Source organism: Sander lucioperca, chromosome 19 (assembly GCF_008315115.2).
Source record: "Sander lucioperca isolate FBNREF2018 chromosome 19, SLUC_FBN_1.2, whole genome shotgun sequence".
Taxonomy (NCBI): domain Eukaryota; kingdom Metazoa; phylum Chordata; class Actinopteri; order Perciformes; family Percidae; genus Sander; species Sander lucioperca.
This window is the reverse complement of record NC_050191.1, coordinates 16,038,529-16,059,009: the sequence shown is the minus strand read 5'-3', so window position 1 is coordinate 16,059,009 and position 20,481 is coordinate 16,038,529. Positions and strand designations below refer to the sequence as shown.

Here is a 20,481-nt window from a genome sequence, read left to right as displayed (position 1 = left end):
GCCACAAAAGAAATTATGCATCAGGTTTCGCAGGCTGTGTAGTAATCCACATTACTAGAAAATGGATTTTGACATGTGAAATTGGTGGATGTAAATACTTAGTAAAAAATGTACGATTATAATGGCTGTTGATTAACTGATTTAAGAGGATGTAAAAGATGTGAAAAAGGGTTATTCATTCTTACACAATTACTAAATTACCTTTAAAGCAAGCTCTGTTGCATTTGTATTCGATTTAAAAGGATAACTGTATTACATTTGACCAGGTTATTACATTATACAGCATTAATACATTATCGGTCCCAATACAACTTTTAAGGGGAGTATTCTCTATGAGCCAAAACAATTGATTACATTCAGTTCCCTTCACATCCATTATTTAATCAAAACAAACCAGGCAGGCACAACATCTCTTACCAGCCAATCTATTATCCATCAGAAGCCTAAAGGCCGTTTCACATTGTACGCGCAAACGGCAGCGCTGCGCTATGAAACCCATTATTGTCAATGACATGCGCGCAAAAGAACTGGTCTGCCGCTGCGCTGAGCAAAGCGCAGCGCAAGCGGCATTTTGCGGCTGGCCGCTCTTGCGCGTGCCGCGGTCAAAGTTCAACATGGTTCAACTTTGACCGCGGCACGCGCAAGAGCGGCCGCAGTGCGCGGTGACGTGCATTCAAGTGTCTGAAAAAAAACAACAACAAAAACACAGAATACACGTGGATCCACAAACGGAACATGGACGAGAGGTTGATTTTGGCCGTCAGCGATCTCCCAAAGCTGTATAGGCTACGACACAAGTTCGAGGTCGTACAGAGGCCTCGGACGCAAAACTATGCTGTGGAAGCATATTTCACCATAATAAGCATGCCAGCTGTGTAGATTATTGTAGCCTCTTAATTGAAATCATTCAGGTTTGTTTTAGCTATGTGAAATCAACATATATGTCTCCACTGAAATACAATCCTATGTTACATTTTTTCTCAGTTACTTTGGTGCATTTGTCAAATCATAATTGCATTTGCACAACAGTGAGTGCATTTCTTAAAACAATTGGTGTAAACTGCACTGCATAGTGACTGACCTGAGAAATCGTGTATCTTTCTGGAAATCTTTTGTTTATGTCCAAAGCAAGTAACAATGAATCAAACTGACTTATGCCATTGTTTATACCAAGATAGTGAAACTGCTTTGTGTTGTTGTCCATATTTAACAGTTCACTCTGTAAGTATAGTCTAATGAACAATGCACATGAAAGGGAGCACTATTCCCTATGTGACAAAGTTACACATTATTGTCATCTCTGATCTGAGAAATGCACCAAAGCAACTGAGAAGAACTGTAGCCTACTGTTGTGAGCTGCGAAAACCAAATACCAAGTTGATTATACAGCTCCATACAGGTATTTGAAGGATATATTTGTATTTTTTATTAAAAAAAATTATAATTTATACTCTTTATTGATCCCCAATGGGGAAATTACAATTTACACTCGGTTGTATTTACACAATAATATTGTATTTATTTATATGATGTAAAATATGTTTGGACTGATTGACACAAGTCATGTTCATTTTCATTGAAGTTCACATATAGGTATATAGGTAGGTATATTGGCCTTTACACAGAATAACTACCCATTTCCAAATGTATAAGCTCCAGTTTTGGAGGAATTAATTGCACAAATGCATTAAACAAAGTGTTTTCCAGAGAATGAATGATGCATGTATGAATGTAGGCTCATATCTTAGCTTTATTATACCCAACTGCAATGACTGCAGACCTCTTACTTAAGTATATAAACATGCAATGACAAATAGTGTTGAAATGCAACATTTTATTTAGAAATTAAAATAATCCACACGTCTTCATCTATTTAGAGGAGGAGTGTAAGAAAAGGGATCCCCCAGTCGGAGCTGGTTAATGTGGCTCGGGAAAGGGAAGTTTGGGGTCCCCTGCTGGAGCTGCTACCCCCGCGACCCGTTACCGGATAAGCGGAAGAAGATGGATGGATGGATGGTGTAAGAAAAGGTGGAAGAACCTAAGGGACAGGTACATAAAGGAGAGGAGACAAAAAAGTGGTGCAGGGGCAGACTTGAAAGTACTTTTCCATACTGTCTTGTCTGGAGCCACACGTCAGGGAGAGACAAACAGCCAGACGCTCCGTTGTAGAAATGGGCTTTCGGAATGTTGTTCGCATCCGGGAAATCGTAGGCCCGACTCTCGTCAGCAGACTGTCAAATTGCTCCCTGTTGAGCCGAAAGTACTCCTGGAACCGGTCACAGTGAAAGCGGAGCTCCTTCACCAGCCGGAATTCCCCCAACTGCTCTCTGGACCTGAGGGATCTCGTGCACCCACCCTTCTTGCGGGTGCCTTCCTCCGTCTTCTCCTCACAACCAGGGCAAGTGCCAAGGCTTTCTTTTGTTTCAAAGACAGAAACATCGTCTCCACCAAATCACTACTGTGTATCCACAATGTCGCATGTACTGCACGTCTGATGTAAACACAGGACGCAGACGTGACGTGCATTCAAATATTGGCGCATGTATGACGTAAATTTGCGCTGAGCCCGGCGGCAAGCACAACAAATATAGTTTGGAATAGGACAACCTAGCGGCGAGCACAGCGCATGCCGCGTACAATGTGAAACGGCCTTTAGGGAGGTAAACAAATAGAAACAAAATAATTGAAAACCTCTCTTACCAGTAGACAGGGCTTGGACTGATCAAATGTAAACTGTTCATTACAGGAGCTTCCAGTTTAGACAGCACACATAGCGACTGGCTAAGTTATAGTGGACTGTAGAGAACGTATCCTGCAACATGGACAAGCGTACAGATAGTGTAGAAATATCAGAAATTACAGCAGGTGGGGAGGCACTTTAAATGTTTTCATGGTGGTATAAAAAGAGTGTCAATAAGTATCTCCCATGTTAAAGTATTTTCTCAACAGGAAATTAAAGCTAAGTGACACTGATGTATACTTTATTCAGCAGATAGAGACAAGTATAGAAAAGACCAAGGGAGTTGTCAGACCATCTCTCCCCCCTCTGTGAATCTGCATCTGTTGCAGACTGAGAGACAGCTGTTCCTATGGGGAGAGGCAGCAGGCAGATAGAGCCCCTCTGCTCTCCCTCCGCGCCTCTCTACACACTTTCTTCATCTATCCATCAACCATCATACTCCTTGGTATGGTATCCTTCCTCCAGCTCCATCCTGTTCCCTGGTACCCATACCCTCCCCTCTTGACACCCAGTTCAACCATCCACAGCCTTTACTTTCCCACCTCATTACTTCCCATTTACAATGTGAACGTATTCCAACAAGAACAACGTTTCTTTTATTAGACTCCAGAAAGGTTGGTAATGTCTAGTAGCACTAGATGTGCTTTAGCCTTCTGTCGATGAGACACATGGAAACTGTGGAAGAAAGGTTTTGTAAACCTGCAGCATAATTGTAGACAGAGTGCTCAAGATATTAGTTGGGATTTTTTTTTAAGAAACCTTTGAAGAAATGGACTGATCTGATGAACCCACATAAAGGATCAGAATTCCCCAACCGAAAAGGGGAAGGTGTAGATGGAGAGGGGAATTTACAGGCTAAACAGAGATTACTGAAGCCTTAGGACAATTGAATAACGTTTTAAGAAGAAATGCAACTCAGTATAATATCAGCAAATTCTAATGTGCACAATCAGCACCCATTTATTGGCGGCCAATTGTGCACCAACGCTGCTGGGTTTTGTGCAATAACAGAGACTTTACATCAAGAACAGCATATTGAATATTAAAAAATGGAAATAAATGGTGACAAATCACAGACTGCTGTTTGGAAAAGCCTTGAATATGGGCAATGACACAGACAGGGCAGTGGGACGCAAGGTCAGATGATCTCACTGGAGGCCAATGTGGCTTTCATGCATCATTGAGCAAAGCCAAGTCAAACTGTGTTTCGGCGTTGAGCCATCTTGAGATGACCACTAGCTCTGCTATATAATGTGAAGTTTCTTATCCTACAGAATTGCTGCTACGCATCACATTGAATGCAACGTCTATCGAGATTATTCCTGTCATGTTAAAGGCTGCGTACAACCTGTTAATGCTGAAATTCATTGACGGCCACCAGCAATTGCACTCTCGCCCCCACCTCTCCCTTTCCTTATCTCTGGCTCCCGCATGGCACAGAAGATAGTGACATGAGGAGGAGTCCTCAGCTGATTACGAGGTTAAACTGGTCAGGGTGATATTCAGCCTCTTCCTGTCTGCACAAGGAAATCCTGTTCATAATTCTGTCTTCGTGAACAGCCCAGGTCTGCCTCCAGACTCACACTCATCCCAGGCAGAGATGTCACTCCACAATGAACTCTATATCACCTCCACCACTGCTTGAAGGAAGTGAGGAGCAAGATTAACTACACTGGGTATGTGATGCATACCTCCATACTAACATTTTTACTAGTCTCTTTGGGACAACCCTGAAGAGTCCAGGAAGAGAGAGGGGTAGACACAGCCTGAGAAACTACAGGATAGACACGTCAGAATCAGAGAGAGAGAGAGAGAGAGAGAGAGAGAGAGAGAGAGAGAGAGAGAGAGAAAGAAAGAAAGAAAGAAAGAAAGACAGAAAGAAAGAAAGAGAGACAGCGAGACAGAGAAAGCGATGCTGTACAAACACTATATTATGAATAGAAAAGGCAATGTTGAACACAGGAAAGAGAGAAAAGGAACAGCAGCAACAACAGAGGTGATTCAGAGAATACCAGCTGTGAATGGAGCACAGTGCTCATGTTTGTTTTAGCGGCGGCTGTGAAAGAGGCAGAGTTGAAAGCAGCACTCACATACCGTCTGCTCTTAAAGACAAACAGACAAGCAAGGATGACATGCAGCACAGCTGAAACCAAGATGTGATTTGCATACATTGGATGTGGTGTTCCCATGAATGCCAGTGAGGCCTTATATGTGTGCTGCAGAAGAGGCAAGTAATAAGCCGTGTATTTATGAGGTGCAGTGGCGTCGATGACATGTGCATAACCTATTCATGAGAGCCATGATGGAATCTCAGTTATCCTCCATTTCAATATTAAAGGGGACAAAAGAGGAACGCTGAGGTGAGGGTAGGGAGAATGATAATGAATTTAAAAATGGAGAAAGGAAGCAGCTGAGGAAGGTAAGGGAGACAGAGTGGATAAAGAAAGATGGGAAATAGGGGTAGTGGAGGGAATAACAAGGAATGTACTAAATGGTTGGAGACAGACCTGGAAAAGAACAAGCAAAAAAAAAAAAAAAAAGAGAGAGACGTACTGAGAGAAAGAAGGAAGCAGAAGAACGGTGGCAAGAGGGAGAGCAATTACCGGGAGAATGAGGAGAGTATTTCAATAAACCTGTACATGTCGATTCAACCCACCACATTCGCTACTTGTGCCCTGCACTCTGCATACCAATGATTCAGACGCGCCATAACTGGAATTCACAATCTATACAGACAGCAAGGGCAACAGCATTAGATATTCCTCCGGAGCACGATGGAGAACGGAGGAAGGAGGGGGAAACAGAGACCAGCTACATGTGGCCATGCGTAGAAATGAGGGACAGGAGAGAAACAGTGTCTCATGCCTAACAAGTTGTTTCTCTATTGTTTCCTTTTTTATTCACCGACTGAGAGGAGAACATGCAGTATGGCTCAAGGGGAAAAAAGAGAAAAATGTAAATGTAACTTATTAGATACTTTATACACCATTCCCCATATGTGTGCTTAAATCTTTTTATCCCTTTAGTTTGTAATTCTTACATTCCCAATCTACGACTACCTTAAGTGGTTAAATTTCATTTATCATCATTTTTTTCAGCCAGTTTACACAGTTTATAAATACCTGTTGATACCGGACTTGTTCACTGTTGCTTTACCTGTGCTGCCTCAAAGTGGAGGCAATGTTCTGGACCCCAGGGGATTTTTTCCTGTCTCCACGACAACAACAGATGGTATTCTACTCTGCCTGGGCATGACGTCAGGAAGACACGAGGAGGGCCACAGAAATGCCAAGAACACAGGGATGTCCTAGTTGAGGTTTACCACAGGGTACGGCCAAAGGCAGTGATCATCCTGAGCTTTATGCCCCTACTGGGATTCTCAAGAGCACAGAATGCCAGTCCAGTAGCTCAAACAATAATGACCGTCCTTGGTTTTGGGGACACGGTTTGGCAGACACCCAAACACCAAAAACTATAATCCTCCGTGGTACTATTAGCATCCCAGAGAAAACTGAACTTCTCAAACTGCTTGCAAGCCTACCGGTGGTTAACACTTGATATTAAAAAGGTAGATTTCCAGTGGCGTATTCCTTTAATGTTAAGGGGACTTTCAGGTGCACTGATCAGTATATCTCACTTGGGGACATATTACAGTATCTATTATATCTTGCACAACTCAGCAACAATTGCCCTCCGTGCTTTTTTGCTCAAATGTGCAGCCCTGTTCTTCTGTTACATGGCCTTACCCTGAGGCCTATAATAAGTACATTAACGCTCATAATGGATTATTGATCATAATAAATCTACTACTTTTACGCTAACGCCAGCATCTGTCCTGCTGAGCAAGAAGGTTGGCTGGAAAAAGTCCCCATAATTCCTCAGGGCAGGAAGGACCCAGAGCATTAGTTTGTGTCTGAATGATGAATGGCTGGGAAAGCGAAAGGACTGGGGACCTCTGTGGTTGGGTTATAAACAGTTACTATGAGCAAAGGCCACCATGCTACCATGGGCTGTGATTAAAGTGAGCCATGTAAGGTTAAGCAGATAGGCTTGTCCCGGTGACGAACTCCTGCTAAGAAGAATTAGCCAGGTGGAGGGGATTACCAGGTAAGACATATTTTCTGTCTGTTGACCCTTTAAGAAAAGTTCAGAGGTAAATGCTAGAAAGAGACATGGTCAGACTAAACATCACATGTCCAAGTGCTGCCAAGTAGCACTGACAGACTTAATGCGCATGGGAGCCCAACGGATGAACATTGCTTTCTTGTTTGTATGTTTCAGATAACATTGGATATATTGTAAAAACATACGTACTGTATGCAGGAACAATATAAACTCACCATTATCAATTTCCCAAAATTGCACACTATAAATGTTGGTGTTTGGTTGTGATATAGACCACTGGTTCCCAACTACAGGGTGAGGAAGGGGTTGCAAGATGAAATGGCTCGCAAGATAATCGGGTGATGAAAGAAGAAAAAAAACGACATTTTGCTACACATAAAACATTTATTTTTCTGAATTTAATATTTGCCTTCTCAGGGTAAATATATTGTTTTCTCTCTTCAGGCCACTAAAAATAATTCAAAGGAAATAGTTTGAGAAGGAAAAATCCCTCTCTGTACTGCTCACAAATCATAGATATATAATGAAGAATCTGTAGTGGACACTGTTTTTAAGAATTAAAAGGGTCACAAGTGTGCTATTGCATGGCAGCAATGCAACACACATGAATTTATGGATTCATGCCACATTGTGAAACTTTCCAAGGTTGAGAGGTCTCAATTCTCAAGACCATTTAAAAAAAACCTGGGTGGTGAGAGTGGAGAGGTAATGGTCTTTCTTCACTCAACAACTATCATCAAGGTACACTTACAATGCCCTTCTACGCTCAATCCAAACCGCTTTTTCACAGGGCAGCTCAAGGTGTCAATGTGTGCAGCAGAGCGCAGCTCAAAGAATGGATGTGTGCAAAAAAATCACCATCCAAGCTGCCTGTGGTCTGATGAGGAATAGACCTTGAGAATTAAACTGACCTGTCCCATTTTCACCCCAGTTCAAAAACACAATGATTGGACAGGAAACTGACAAAGTAATAGCATATTTTGGGCAATTTTTCATTTTCTGACAGCATGCTCTGCCCTTATGCATTACACTACTCTCAATGCAAACACATTGAATTGCACTGACAAGAATGAATTTTGCTCGACCAAGCTGGAAAATGAAAGGCAGGAAAGAAGCATGAAATGTTTTCATCTGGGAGTGTAACACAACTGCAGCGCAAGTATTTCTTTCAGACAGGAAAGGAAAACCATGGTACAATTAGGTGAATTATACACAAACCTGAATTATATAATACACATGCATTTCCATGTGTGCATCATGGAAAGGTGTGGCAGAGTTAACAATTGTGTAGTGGCTATGGGGACGGGTGAACAGATGGCCTCGGAACAACATCCTGTCAGGAACACTCCCTAAACACAGATTCAGAGGTAATTTGGGGTTCTATAAATATTCCCTTATTAATTAAAGTCCCACTCCAGACATATTTTAAAGTATGCAAAAATACTCTGTTAGGATTAATGTTTTGTTTATCATGGTTTACCCACGTAAAAAGTTTAAAAAAGAAAGAAATAGGGATTCGAAGCACATCTACCCTTTGAGAAATTCTGGATCTGGCCTTAAGCATCTACCTGATCATCTACCTCAGGTTGACCAGTAAAAGAGCAGCGTGCATCAAGATGGCTAGAAACATCGAAAAGATTCAGCCATTACCTACATGTTTGAGCCTCATAAGGGGTTTAGACAGGAGGTGGCGGGACAGACAGGCGGCCCGCGTGCAGAGCTCCACGAGCTCAGGGTCCGCAACTATAGTTTGAGTGTCCTGTCTGAACCCGACGTCAGTAAGACCCAGACTCAGATGAGAAGCACTAAAATCGGCGACTAGTAGATGTATCAGAATGGTAAGCGTAGTTAGCATATTTTATTGTTTATGTTGTTTGTAAGCTTGTTAGCTTCTAACTGGCAGTGGCTGATGGCTACGATGACAGTGTGTTTTCGCTCTCTGTACTGGCAGTCCGCTCTGTGCTGGAGGTTTCAGGTTACTTTGCTGGCTTTTGCGTATTAGACAGCGATTGGTTTATGCAATAGTGACATACTAAATCAAGCTTGCCCGGGATACAATTACATTCTTAAATTTCAGAGAAGTGCAGAGACATCTCCACCTTCAGGAGAGGAATGTAAAAACACCTCTCTAGTGACAAACTTTGCTGTGACTATACAAGTCAGTATAGTCATGGCCAGACATTTGAGTGGACATAAACATAAAAACACATTCATGAGTGGAGGGGAGACTTGTAAATGTAATTGTCACAGCATAATATCATGCAGACTATAGTATTTAAGATATGTGCTGATATTGCAGCTACATGGAGAGTATCTGAGTATTTTTTGCCTGCTGTTTTCTACTGCTATTAGGAAACAAGGACTCATTTTGTACTGTGGTTTGGTCATTGACAGAATCCTGGCTGCAGCTGAGCTGAATTTCTCGCACCATGTCTGCTTTAGTCAGCATTGCCTCCAGTGCATGTCTCCCAGTCACGCACCAACAACCTCTGACTGAAACGACTGGTAAATAAATAGGCGCAGCTCTCTGTCTTGTCTCCCTCACTGCTAAACATGGAAATACACAAATCACTGATTGCACAAGAAGAAGAAAATAGTAGTAGGGCAAATTAAAAGATTCGGCAGTCAGTTTCTGCCAAACTGGCGGTAGAATGTTTTTGCTTGTCTGTACACATTCCTCAGGCGTCCTACTCTATTATTATTAGAAGCGTGTGTGTATGTGGGAGTGTGCGAGGGCCCGTGTGTGTGCGTGTGTGTGTGTGTGTGTGTGGTGTACAAATCATGCCCAGTATGTTGAGAAACAGTGTCTCTTCGCCATGATAACCCACTGTACTTAAGTTGTGTCCTTCAGCTGTCATGCTTGACTTGGCATATTAGAGAATACATAATTTGACATGTGGTGATAATTTCGAGAGAACCAGTAATTCCACAAAATTGTAAAATGATTAGAAGTTGGCTGTCCAAACTCTTGCCTTGAGAACAGTTTTCCAGTGCACCAAAGATGAATTGCTACCAGTAGAAAACCTCTCAGATGATGGACATAAATTATTGAAGGTTACTTGCATTCACAGCCATCCATGCTGATAATACATAAATAGTTACATAATAGTTTTTTATTTTTTTTATTTTTAATTGTATGTCTACTGCAATCACATGGGAAAAGTAACTACATTTACAGACTGTGTTTTTTTTTTTTTTTTTTTTTTTTTTTTTAAAATCGAGAATCGTTTTTGATCGAAAATTGATTTTGAATTGAATCTTGAGCCTGAAAAATCGATATTGAATCGAATCTTGACATTTTCTGAATCGTGCACCCCTAATAAATAGTATTAATAAAAGAGTTAGGGAATCAAAAGGGAACCAACCTTAAATGATAGATTAAATAATTTATCAAACCAGACTAAATTACTATTGAATCTTAGAAGAAAATCGGTTTAGTCAATTTTTGATTTATAATTCAGCTTCTCATCTGTTTTATTTAATTCTAGCGGTTCTGATATTATTAATGTTATTAGAAAAGACTAATTCAAATACTATATCCAGTAAACAAACTTTATAAAACTTTTTTCTAAATTAAAAAAGGAACAGAGAAATAAGTTTATTCAATTTCTTGCTGAAGGTTAGATGTTTATGCTTATATCTTAACATGAAGCTACAGCAGGAGACGGTTAGCTTAGCTTAGCATACAGACTGGGAGCAGGGGGAGCTAGCTTGGCTTTGTCCAAAAGATAAAAAATAAATAAAAGGTAATCTACCTACAAGCACCACTGAAATATGAAGTTTAAAAGCACAACAATTAAAAAAGGGTTCCCTGCAACAGCAGCAATAAGAACTTCTATCTTCTTCCAGAAAGACTACGACAGAGAGCATGTGCTCCGCTGAGGCAGGAACCATGTTTACCACATTAAACCATGTCTAGGCAGAATAGGCTACAGTCAGAAATCAATTTCACCCCCCTGGAATCTGCATTCCTCTAAGACTAGCTAATATTGACTGGCTCCAGGTATTTGAATATATTCTAATAGAAGCAGTGTGACCTTGGATTCAAATGAAGCACATTATTCAGTAGAGAAAATTAGAAAGTGAGAATGTGTGTCCAAGTCGTGAACACACAGGCCGACAAACACACACATATAAAAAACACCTCCCACCTCCTTCACTGCATCCCCAGCAGAGACAGAGACCACACAGCTCGATGTGCCATCACTCCTCTGCCTCCGCTGTGGGTTCACCACTCGGAGACAAATGGTCTCCTGGCACTGTAGCACTTTAATGAGCCTAGGGGGTCTGCAGGAAGCATGTTTATCAGCACAGTTTTATTTCAATTCACAGCCACCTCCCAATATACACACAAGCACACACAAAGAGACAGAGGGGCATAGAAAAACACTTTTGACTTGCCAGTGGTATATTCCATTATGAGGCAGGGAAAACTGCACCCTTTTCAAGCACTGTGCCCCAAAAGGAACACAGGGAGCTAAAAGCATTTTGGTAAGTGAAGTTAAGCTAAATGGAGAATGACAGCAAGGAAGGGGTTGCGGCGTGTGCAGAAATGTCCAACAACTGAGATTATGATGTTTATGAAAAGGGCAAGGATTCAAAGGCTACAACTGCATGCATTGCTTGTGAGGGGGAGAGTGGGGCATGTCTGGAGTCTGCTCTGTCTCCACCACTCCTGAAGACAGTGCTTCCAGAAGCTGTGACCGCACAACAAGAGGGGATCCTTAGAAATATCACAGCACACAGGGCAGGTGCAATCCACCTCAGACGGTGATACGTTGGCTGGCATTCTAATCGGACAGCTAACTTACTTTCACAGATTCACTCGTATTTGCTCAGGTTCAGTACTTTTAGTTCCAGCTTTTAATAAACATACATAAATCCCCTGTTACATCAACAAAAGCCCTATTTGCTGTCTTAGTTTATTTTGTTTTCCAATACATTCCTGCAAAGCAGTTTTAGGTGCTGATGGGGGGGGGGGGAAGAGAGAGAGAGAGAGAGAGAGAGAGAGAGAGAGAGAGAGAGAGAGAGAGAGAGAGAGAGAGAGAGCAAACAAAGAATGAATAATTATTTACTGATCAATATTGCAATGGAGGAAGCTCTGGAATGCCAAATCCCAGCTTGTTGGATTTAAGAGAAATCCCTGAGGAATTCCAAACCTCTAGTAGAGCTTCTTTTATCCATTCCCACACATTTCACATATATGTGGTAGTCTACAGTATCTACTGTACAATGCTAAGGTCTTCCCCATTCTTCTTAATTTGTCAGGTTAGTACAGCAGGCTTGATTTCTTTATATAGGCTTTATTATTCATTGACATTGTGCTCATGTTAGTCCTTTTCTGTTCGGAAGGGGTTGTCATTTTTCCCTATCATCCCAATCAAGACCACCTGTCGTATACATCAAGCCAATGTCATTTTCAGTTGACACAGAAGCTGCAGTAGTAAGCAGTTAGCATTTTAATATTTGCAGATTAAAGACTTGTTGTTGACTTGCAAAAATGATCATTACAATGCCCCATGGTGCCCAGTGTGATATTCACAAAGTGCTTGAATTGTGACCAACAGTCTAAAACCCCAAAATATTGAATTTACAATTACATAAACCAGAGAGAAGCTAAATCTTCACATTTAAGAATTGCTTGAACCAGTAAATAAATCACACAATGATTACTAAATTATCAGAATTGTTGCCATTTGGCTGATCAATTAATCATCTAATTGTGTCAGCATTTACAACAAGATAATGTTTTTAGTACCAGCACAATGATATCCTGCATGCGTGTGTGAGGCTATGTGTCTACACTGCCCAATGCCTTGGTTAAAGGTTCTGTACAGAGTTGACAGATGAGGCCACAGCTGCCCATTAAGGAGCCACTTACTGTAACTCCCCCTCTGACTAATCCATCCCATCAGCCATCATATCTACATTTAGGCCAGTGGCTGACATCCAATGTGCATGAAAACACACACATACGCACACAGCCATGCAACGCAATCAGATGAATCAATTAGTCCTTGACCACTCATTTATCCCCTACTTATTCAGCCATCTATCCCTGCCTTGTAGTATAAGCACATCTGTAATTCCTTGAATGTGTGTGTATGACCTCAGTCTGGGGCAGAGCCATTTCATTAGCTGGATCAATTAGCCTTAACATTTGTTCCAGTTTGCCACCGGGGGGAAATACCTGACACAAATGGAGAGAAAAGAGGACTCTCGGCAGCTGAAATCTCCCCAATCCGAGTTGACAGCTCCCACCCGAACATATGGCATATTGTTCTCTTTGAGCATAATGCTGTTAGTTTAAACTGAAAGACTGGCAGACTGTGCATGGCAATACAAGGAGATTACATATGAAGTAATTAAGATCCCAGAGACACTTGTTCATCTTCATTCAGATTACCTGTTTTATGTGATTTTTCACAGTGGGTGGTTTGGCTCAAAGATGGCACTGCTTCACCTCTATTATCTAATCAGGCTAATCAATTCAGCATCAGGGATCTCTGTGTATCTCTGTGTAAACAAATTTTGACTTAATCCATTTCAGTTCTAATGTAACTGTCAATGCCATACAATACCAAAGGCCAAATCAAAGTTTAACAGTTTCTGTTGAGCTGTCACTCTTATCATTCTTAACCCTAACCCTAAAATGTATAACTACTTACTAATACACACACCACTCCAAATCTCAGACATGCATATCAAGCAAACTGATTGGCTAATCCATTCCTGTCAAGGAGAGGGTTGGAAAGACCAAAAAAAAAATACAAAGGTTACGTAAATTGTATAAAAGTATAGAAACAGCCACACAAACGTCTCTGAACGCCCCCAGTGCACGTTCATGAGAGACCAATTGTTGATTGAACAGTGTGGTCCGTGATGGCTTTCCTTTGAGTTTTTGTGTGTTAAATTTTTTCAAGGGTTGCTGTTTGATTGTTGAGTCACAGTGGCTATTTCTGCTCATACTAAGATATCTTCTTCGAGTTTTGTATTCCAGAGAGATTTATTCAAGGAAAAGTGTTTAGAAGAGCAGTTGTTCAAGATTTCACAAATGGGGATCGCTATTTTGTTGTATCTATTGGTGATAGATAAAAGCTAAACTGGCATAGTATATTAAAATATGGCAGAGATTGTTGTCAACATTGATCACAGAGTTGTGATATTAGTTTAGACTGATCTGAGAAACTGATTTGATTGCAAAAGATCAAAGTCCTTACACAGGCCCCATGCCTCCACCTCTCACCCAGTCTGGCGAGTGCTACAGTAGAAGTTTGCTGTTTACAACAGTCCTCCCACACAAATGTGTCAACAAGGTATCTGTAGTCTCACCACTTGTTGTTAATAAACCGACAGTTTGGCAGCAGTTTCCTGGCGCAGCAGGCTGAGCTCCAGCCCAACAGCCTTTTGAGAGCATTACTGCTGACCGCCAGCTGGATTAGAGGGTTAACCAATTAGCAGTAAAAGGACGGGTCAGAGTATTGAGTCAATCCCAATCTGTAGCCGAGACGGTTTAGAAACTGCTAATCCAGTACCAGGTCATAACCTCCAACACTACCAGGGCCACACAGGTCACGAGCAAGAGGAAAGTCAGTGGGCTTAAGCAAGAGCTTTGTTTTGGCAAGTTTTTTGTTCTAAATTTGTCTTCAGAGTGTTACTGTAATTCATTAAACTTCACAATATTAAAATATCACATTTACAAAAAAATAATGCTACCAATATGGAGGGGTGGTACAGCAAGTTAAATCTATACTGCAATAGACAGAGCTGAAAAATGAGGAAGACAAAACTAATGATATGAATGTTTTTATTTAGCCATATCTAATGAATTGCTTACATACATAAATCATATATAAAAGACGCAACCAAACTTACATTTTTCATTTTAAAGTATTGTGTCCCCTTTGAGGTGGAGGACATTATGCATAGAATAAATGAAAGACATACAAATGCCAAAAAAAAACAAAAAACAAAAGCTATTAACATTTGTTGTGTTCTCCACAGTCAAAGCATTTTTGACCATAGGGACCACATGGTAGTGGAGAAGTGCATAGATGAAAACACACACCCCACGCACAACAAATGCCATGTGCACACAGACAAAGGCGCTGGTGTTGTTAATCACAACAGGGATTAGTGAAAGCCATGTCACGGTTTCCTTACATCTCCTGTTATGTTTCCTTTTCCGTAACAAAGAATGTTGCCAGCACAGTTTAAGCCAGAGTCTAGAAATATGCATTGTGCTGTAGCTCATTATGGTTTATTGCAACTGCGAAAGTATGGCTTTGATGAGGAATAAAACAGCTTGTTTTCTGTGTATTAGCAAAACAACTGCAGTGTGTCGGGAGTCGGGACCTGTTGTAGGTTTCATTTTGAGGAAATCTAATCCAGTCAGATAAGATGTTACCAGCAGGATGCAAAACTAATGTGATGGCAGCTTGAGCTCATTCTATACAGTATACTATACGTCTCCTCTATCTATTTAAGCTTGGCTTATCTGTAGAAAAGATCATTTTGATTATGGTTGCCTGCATGCAGGTTTGTCGTTTTTTTCTTCTCTCATTTTGGGAAAAGGCTAAATCACCATGGAGACCATGACAATGTTGACTTCAGGTTCAGGAAATCCACCTTTGTCTGATCAGTTCACTGGTCGATTCCCCCCAACTGGAGATATACAATATCTGAGCTACAGTATCTTAGAAATGAACATCCATTTGTACTTGCGCTAATTTGATTGAAAAGGATGCTGAAGATTAGTGTGTTTATGCCGATTTATTTTCACTGCAGCAGATCTAACAATAAAAACCATCTTAAGCTATGGCCTCAAAGCCATTTGAGTTCTAATTAAAATGTCCTTCATACTGTACTAGCAAATATCACTAATATGTGCAGATTCACTCATCCATTTGTTTTCAGTCCATATTTCCCAGCAGCTGCTGTCAACCTTATAGTCCCAGATGCTGCTTTTAGCTGTTAGAGTGGAAGTGTTGTTAGGAAACAGTGAAGATGACCATTTTTGGTTGTAAGGCTTTTAGCCAAACACAGGCAGTCACGTGGAAGGTGCAGAGACACTAAAACACGTCTTACTATTGGGACGACACATTTCAGGCATGCATGAAAGCTTACTTACTCTATAGATGTTTACATTAAAAGTGTGAATATTGGTTGGTTATTATTAGTAACACATTGGGCAAGGCTGTCCATATTTCTTCCGGTCTTTCCATCAGCTTTTTCTAAGGCATTGGCATTGTATTTGTAAAAGACATTTTTGAATCTGTTCATACAGCTATGTTTCCAGACATGACAGGCAATAAAACAAAATAAACATTGGTTAAAAAAAAAACTTTGTCTCTTATCTTTTAATTCATACTCTCTATCTTTAGATTTGTCTTTTTTCAGTCATGTTGCTTTGCCAGCTGACTGAGGCCCAGAATTCGTCCGAGAAGAGAAATATAAATTCTGGGCTTATCAGTCAAATGGGATGTCAGAAGAGTTTCATCTCATTGCATACAAAAAGGCCGATAAGACACAAACTATGAATTGAAAATGTATTATCTAAATAAAAGTAAGAATTCTCCAATGAGAGTGAAAAGAGTGAAGCAACTGGAGGATCTAAATTAAATATGATCAACAAAGAATGAAATCATGTTTAATCAGATACTCCCAAGGAGAGCAGAAGAAAGGGGTCTGTTTTACAATCTAAACAGCTAAATGTTTTAGTACTGTGTTGCATAAAAACAACTACAAAGCATTAACCCACAAGCTTATTCAAAATAGATTTGGCATGAGCTAAAGATCCCATAGGGGATATACACAACTTGTGGAACTCCAACACAGCAGCAAAGCTACAGACAGTTCTATAAATCCTGGTTCTATCTGCATCACGCTAAATGTGCCATCCAAATGCCTAAGCCCCCGGTTCTAATGGTATGCACTCGGCTGTCAGATTAAGGCCCATTTACTCCCAGCAGGGTCTTCAATTACCAATGATTAAAACCCTGTTGGTGCTCTGTTTTAAGAGAAACAGGATCTGTCTAGATTAAGAAGAGCCCAGAGAAAGATAGAGCAAGACATTGAGGATCCAGGGGGATGTTACCGTTTACTTACTTTCAAGGAAGAGATGTTGTATAGGGTTTGTGTACAAACACATTTATCCCCAGACTTGTGCTACATATAATTCTTAAATTTGATCTGACCAGAAAAACTGGTATAAAGTACGTCACTGTGGTTTTAACAGTTTTTGAATGACAGAGGAGTTCCATGTCTGTATCAGGCTTTATCTATACAGATAATTCTTACATGTCATGCAATAGTAATCATAACGTCAGCTTCGTCCCTTAATATGGGACTTCTAATATCAAGCAGGATGATCTGAGCCAGCTCAGAACAGTGCTACTAAGTAGCCTTAATCTCTGCAGACAGCCCAACAGAGGCAGATGTGCAGTGGTAAATAGAAAAAAAAACAGGACAGAGCTACTCTATTAGAGCAGAGGACACCATTCTGATTTAATTTGTCATCCAGAGAAAACACAGAGCCACCCATCATCCCAGGGGCCTGCTTCTAGTCCACTGTGTTTGTATGTGTGTAACTCTCACTTTCTGGCTCCCTCTGTAGCCATCTCAATTACTTCAATATACACACAGGCACACAGAGTAAGTCTAATGCTTTAAGGTCATTCTTTTTACACTATTCATGGAGCACAGCATTACACAGAATTAAAACATCATGTTGACAAAAGGAACTGCTGATTTTTCACAAAGCACCTTTCTCTGCCGTTCTTGAATTACTATGTAGAATTTTTTGGGTTCTATTCCTGTTGATATTTTTCTACAGTACTTCTGTCTTGGTCTAGCATTCCACAAAATAAATTCGGTTGTAGTTGTGGGTGGGAATCTGGCAAGGGACTACCAACTTCTACTTGTCACAGCAACTGCACAGTGGTGTTACTAGATGTCACAGAGGTAGTCTGTCTACAGCTCTCCCCAGACAAACAGACTTCGCAGGGACTACTTGTTTGTTTTCGTACAGACGGCCTAGTACACACTGACAAATGAACAGAAACATATATTGCAGAGCTCTAAAGCTCTCATAGAGGTGCATCTCCCAATCAATTTTCTTTCAATCCAAAATGGATTAATAGGATTTTGGAATGAATCCATTTATAATTCAACTGTCTCCCTCCCCACCATTCTCATCTTTCTCAGCCTGCTGTGTGTCATGCAGGCAGAGTGGCAACATTGAAGACAGCACCTGACCCCCCATACTCCCTCCATCAGCTCAGGTACAACTGAGATGAACAAATAAATGGAGGTAGAGTTGGACAGAGACCTAGCTACCCCCCCTGCCCCCCTCCCCTCCCGCCAACTGGAGATAATCAACCTTCTTTGGCTTCTCTTGATCTCTCTGTTGTCACTCGGTCCAGCAGAGAGAGTGCTGTGCACAGGCGCTCAACCCTGCATGCATTTGCATTAACACACACTCACCCTTACTGTACCTTTCATGTCGGTCATGTACTGTAGGAATTGTGCGTTTGCTTTGGTCTTCCCCATGAAAACATGAAACATACATACAGAAGGTGCTGTCAACTGAATGGGAGTGGTGAAGGTTTACCTCAGTCAAGCTCTGAAGTAGAGAGAAGACAGGTAGTCATATCACACACACACACACACACACACACACACACACACACACACACATACAAACAAGCACAGCGAAACAGATGTAACACCAGCTTGCTGTTTATCTGTGTGTGACTCTGTAGGGGAGGATTTAGGTGGGCACGAATGATCATGTCCATGGAAGCACTGAAGAGAAAAATAGGAACACACTCACAATTCTTAGCCATCCCCATCCTTTCTGAAATAGGTCTACCAAGCCTGGCTGCCTGAGTAAAGCTCCTTTTAGTCCGTGCTGTAACTTCTACGCATCTGCAAGTGACCCAGCTGCCTCAGAGCACCCCCTACAGATGTGATGTAAAGGTTGGTTCTCTACCTCAACAGGCTGTGGAAGTATTCCTATCCCTAAATATTCCCAGACAAATGATCTGTAATTTGAATTGTAAATAAGATGTCTATCCCCTTCAAATGAAGATAAATGATGTAGGCATTAAGGTGAAATCTGTACCATAAATCAACTTTAAACAGTGTTTGCTCCCTCTTGGTGTTTGTGCGCCTGTTTGTACTTCTGTGGCAGTATCACAGTGTGCCAGGGGTTACACACTCACCCCACCCCCGCCTGTCATGGCATGTGATGTTTTTCTAATTACTCTGAAAAATGACGGAGCGCGTCTCCATCCGAGTGTGACTACGCCACCACCGACTGCCGAGACATACATCACTCTAATTGGCTCAAATAGCTCTAATATATGCCGCCATGTTGCCTTCATGGATCAGCAGCGTCGCCTTTTGAAAATCAATACAGGAACAGCATAATGGGACAGAAGAGTGTTACGTTCAATAAGCAGCCCAATGACTTTGGTATTTCAGTGTTAATCCTTTTGCTATCCACGAATGGTGAGAGCGGTAATTTGCGGTAATTGGAGGAACATTAACGCCTGAGATTGAGACAGGAAGGGTTGAAATATGTCAGGATGCACAGTGTTTTATGTGCGTCAGTGGTATGAGTGCATGTGTCCAGTGGAATATTTTTTTAATTATAGTTATCCTGATGCTTGGAAATATGACAGAACAGAGAGTGGGAGGTTGATGCTGCAGGGCACTGATGCTTAATCATTGACATTTGGCATCATTTTCCAATGTGTGGGTGATATGGTGATCTGTAATCTCTGGTTTTGTTGGGCATATTTTGCTGCACTTGTTTTGCATAGGTCATATAACAGTAATTTGTGTTACACTGCAAAAGATCTAACCTGCAAAACAGTTATTTCAAAGCCAAACCAATAAAATATGAAAAACGCAGAGCTGTTGATTAACTATGGGGAAAATCTCAGCACAAAATGTTAATTAGAATTTTCCCTGAATAGTAAAATATGATTTGCAGTAAAGGGAATTAAAAAGCAAATTAAAGTTTGCAGAATGTCAGCTGTTGTTGTGACAAACCGTTGCATACAGCACTCAGAGCATAAATACAAAGTAATACACTCCATTTTTATGTTTTATAATAAACTGACAATTGTGATCATCCCACAGCCGTGCAGGTGTTTCATCTGCACCTGAATGATATCTTCAAAGGGACATCAAAGTCATAATCTAATAATAGATAGTAAGAGCCCTGAAAGGTTGCAGAAATAAACATAAAAATCCCAGTGATCCTCTGTGATTCAATCCCTTTTATGTCCAGTCAGTTTGTTTTATTGTGCTGGAGAGTAAAAACAGACTGAGCTCTGCTACTCGGATTCAATTCAGTTAACATTTTAAGTAGACATACCACTGTTCAATACAAGGCTACAGAACACATTATACAGCACATCTCTATTTCATATCAAGCTATGCTTTACCATCTAAACTATGCTCATAAACACTAAACATGCTTCTTGCTATAACTTTTAGTGGACCGTGGTCGCATGTTTCAAACTTGGAGCTGATGGATGGGTGGGATAAACTGGATTGCAATCCGGCATAAAATTGATACAGTGTGTTAGCATATATGTCATACA

General features: G+C 40.9%; 1 protein-coding gene and 1 long non-coding RNA gene across 2 annotated transcripts in view; one reads left to right on the top strand and one right to left on the bottom strand.

Moving 5' to 3' along the window:
- Window positions 1-20,481, bottom strand: part of sash1a (SAM and SH3 domain containing 1a) — a 259,596-nt gene that overhangs the window by 194,732 nt on the left and 44,383 nt on the right. The gene's annotated exons all lie outside the window — the stretch shown is intronic.
- On the top strand, window positions 4,241-19,755 carry LOC116066497. Its single transcript, XR_004108964.2, has 4 exons — window positions 4,241-4,416; window positions 9,260-9,370; window positions 17,481-17,537; window positions 18,732-19,755. It is a non-coding gene; the product is annotated as an uncharacterized LOC116066497 (long non-coding RNA).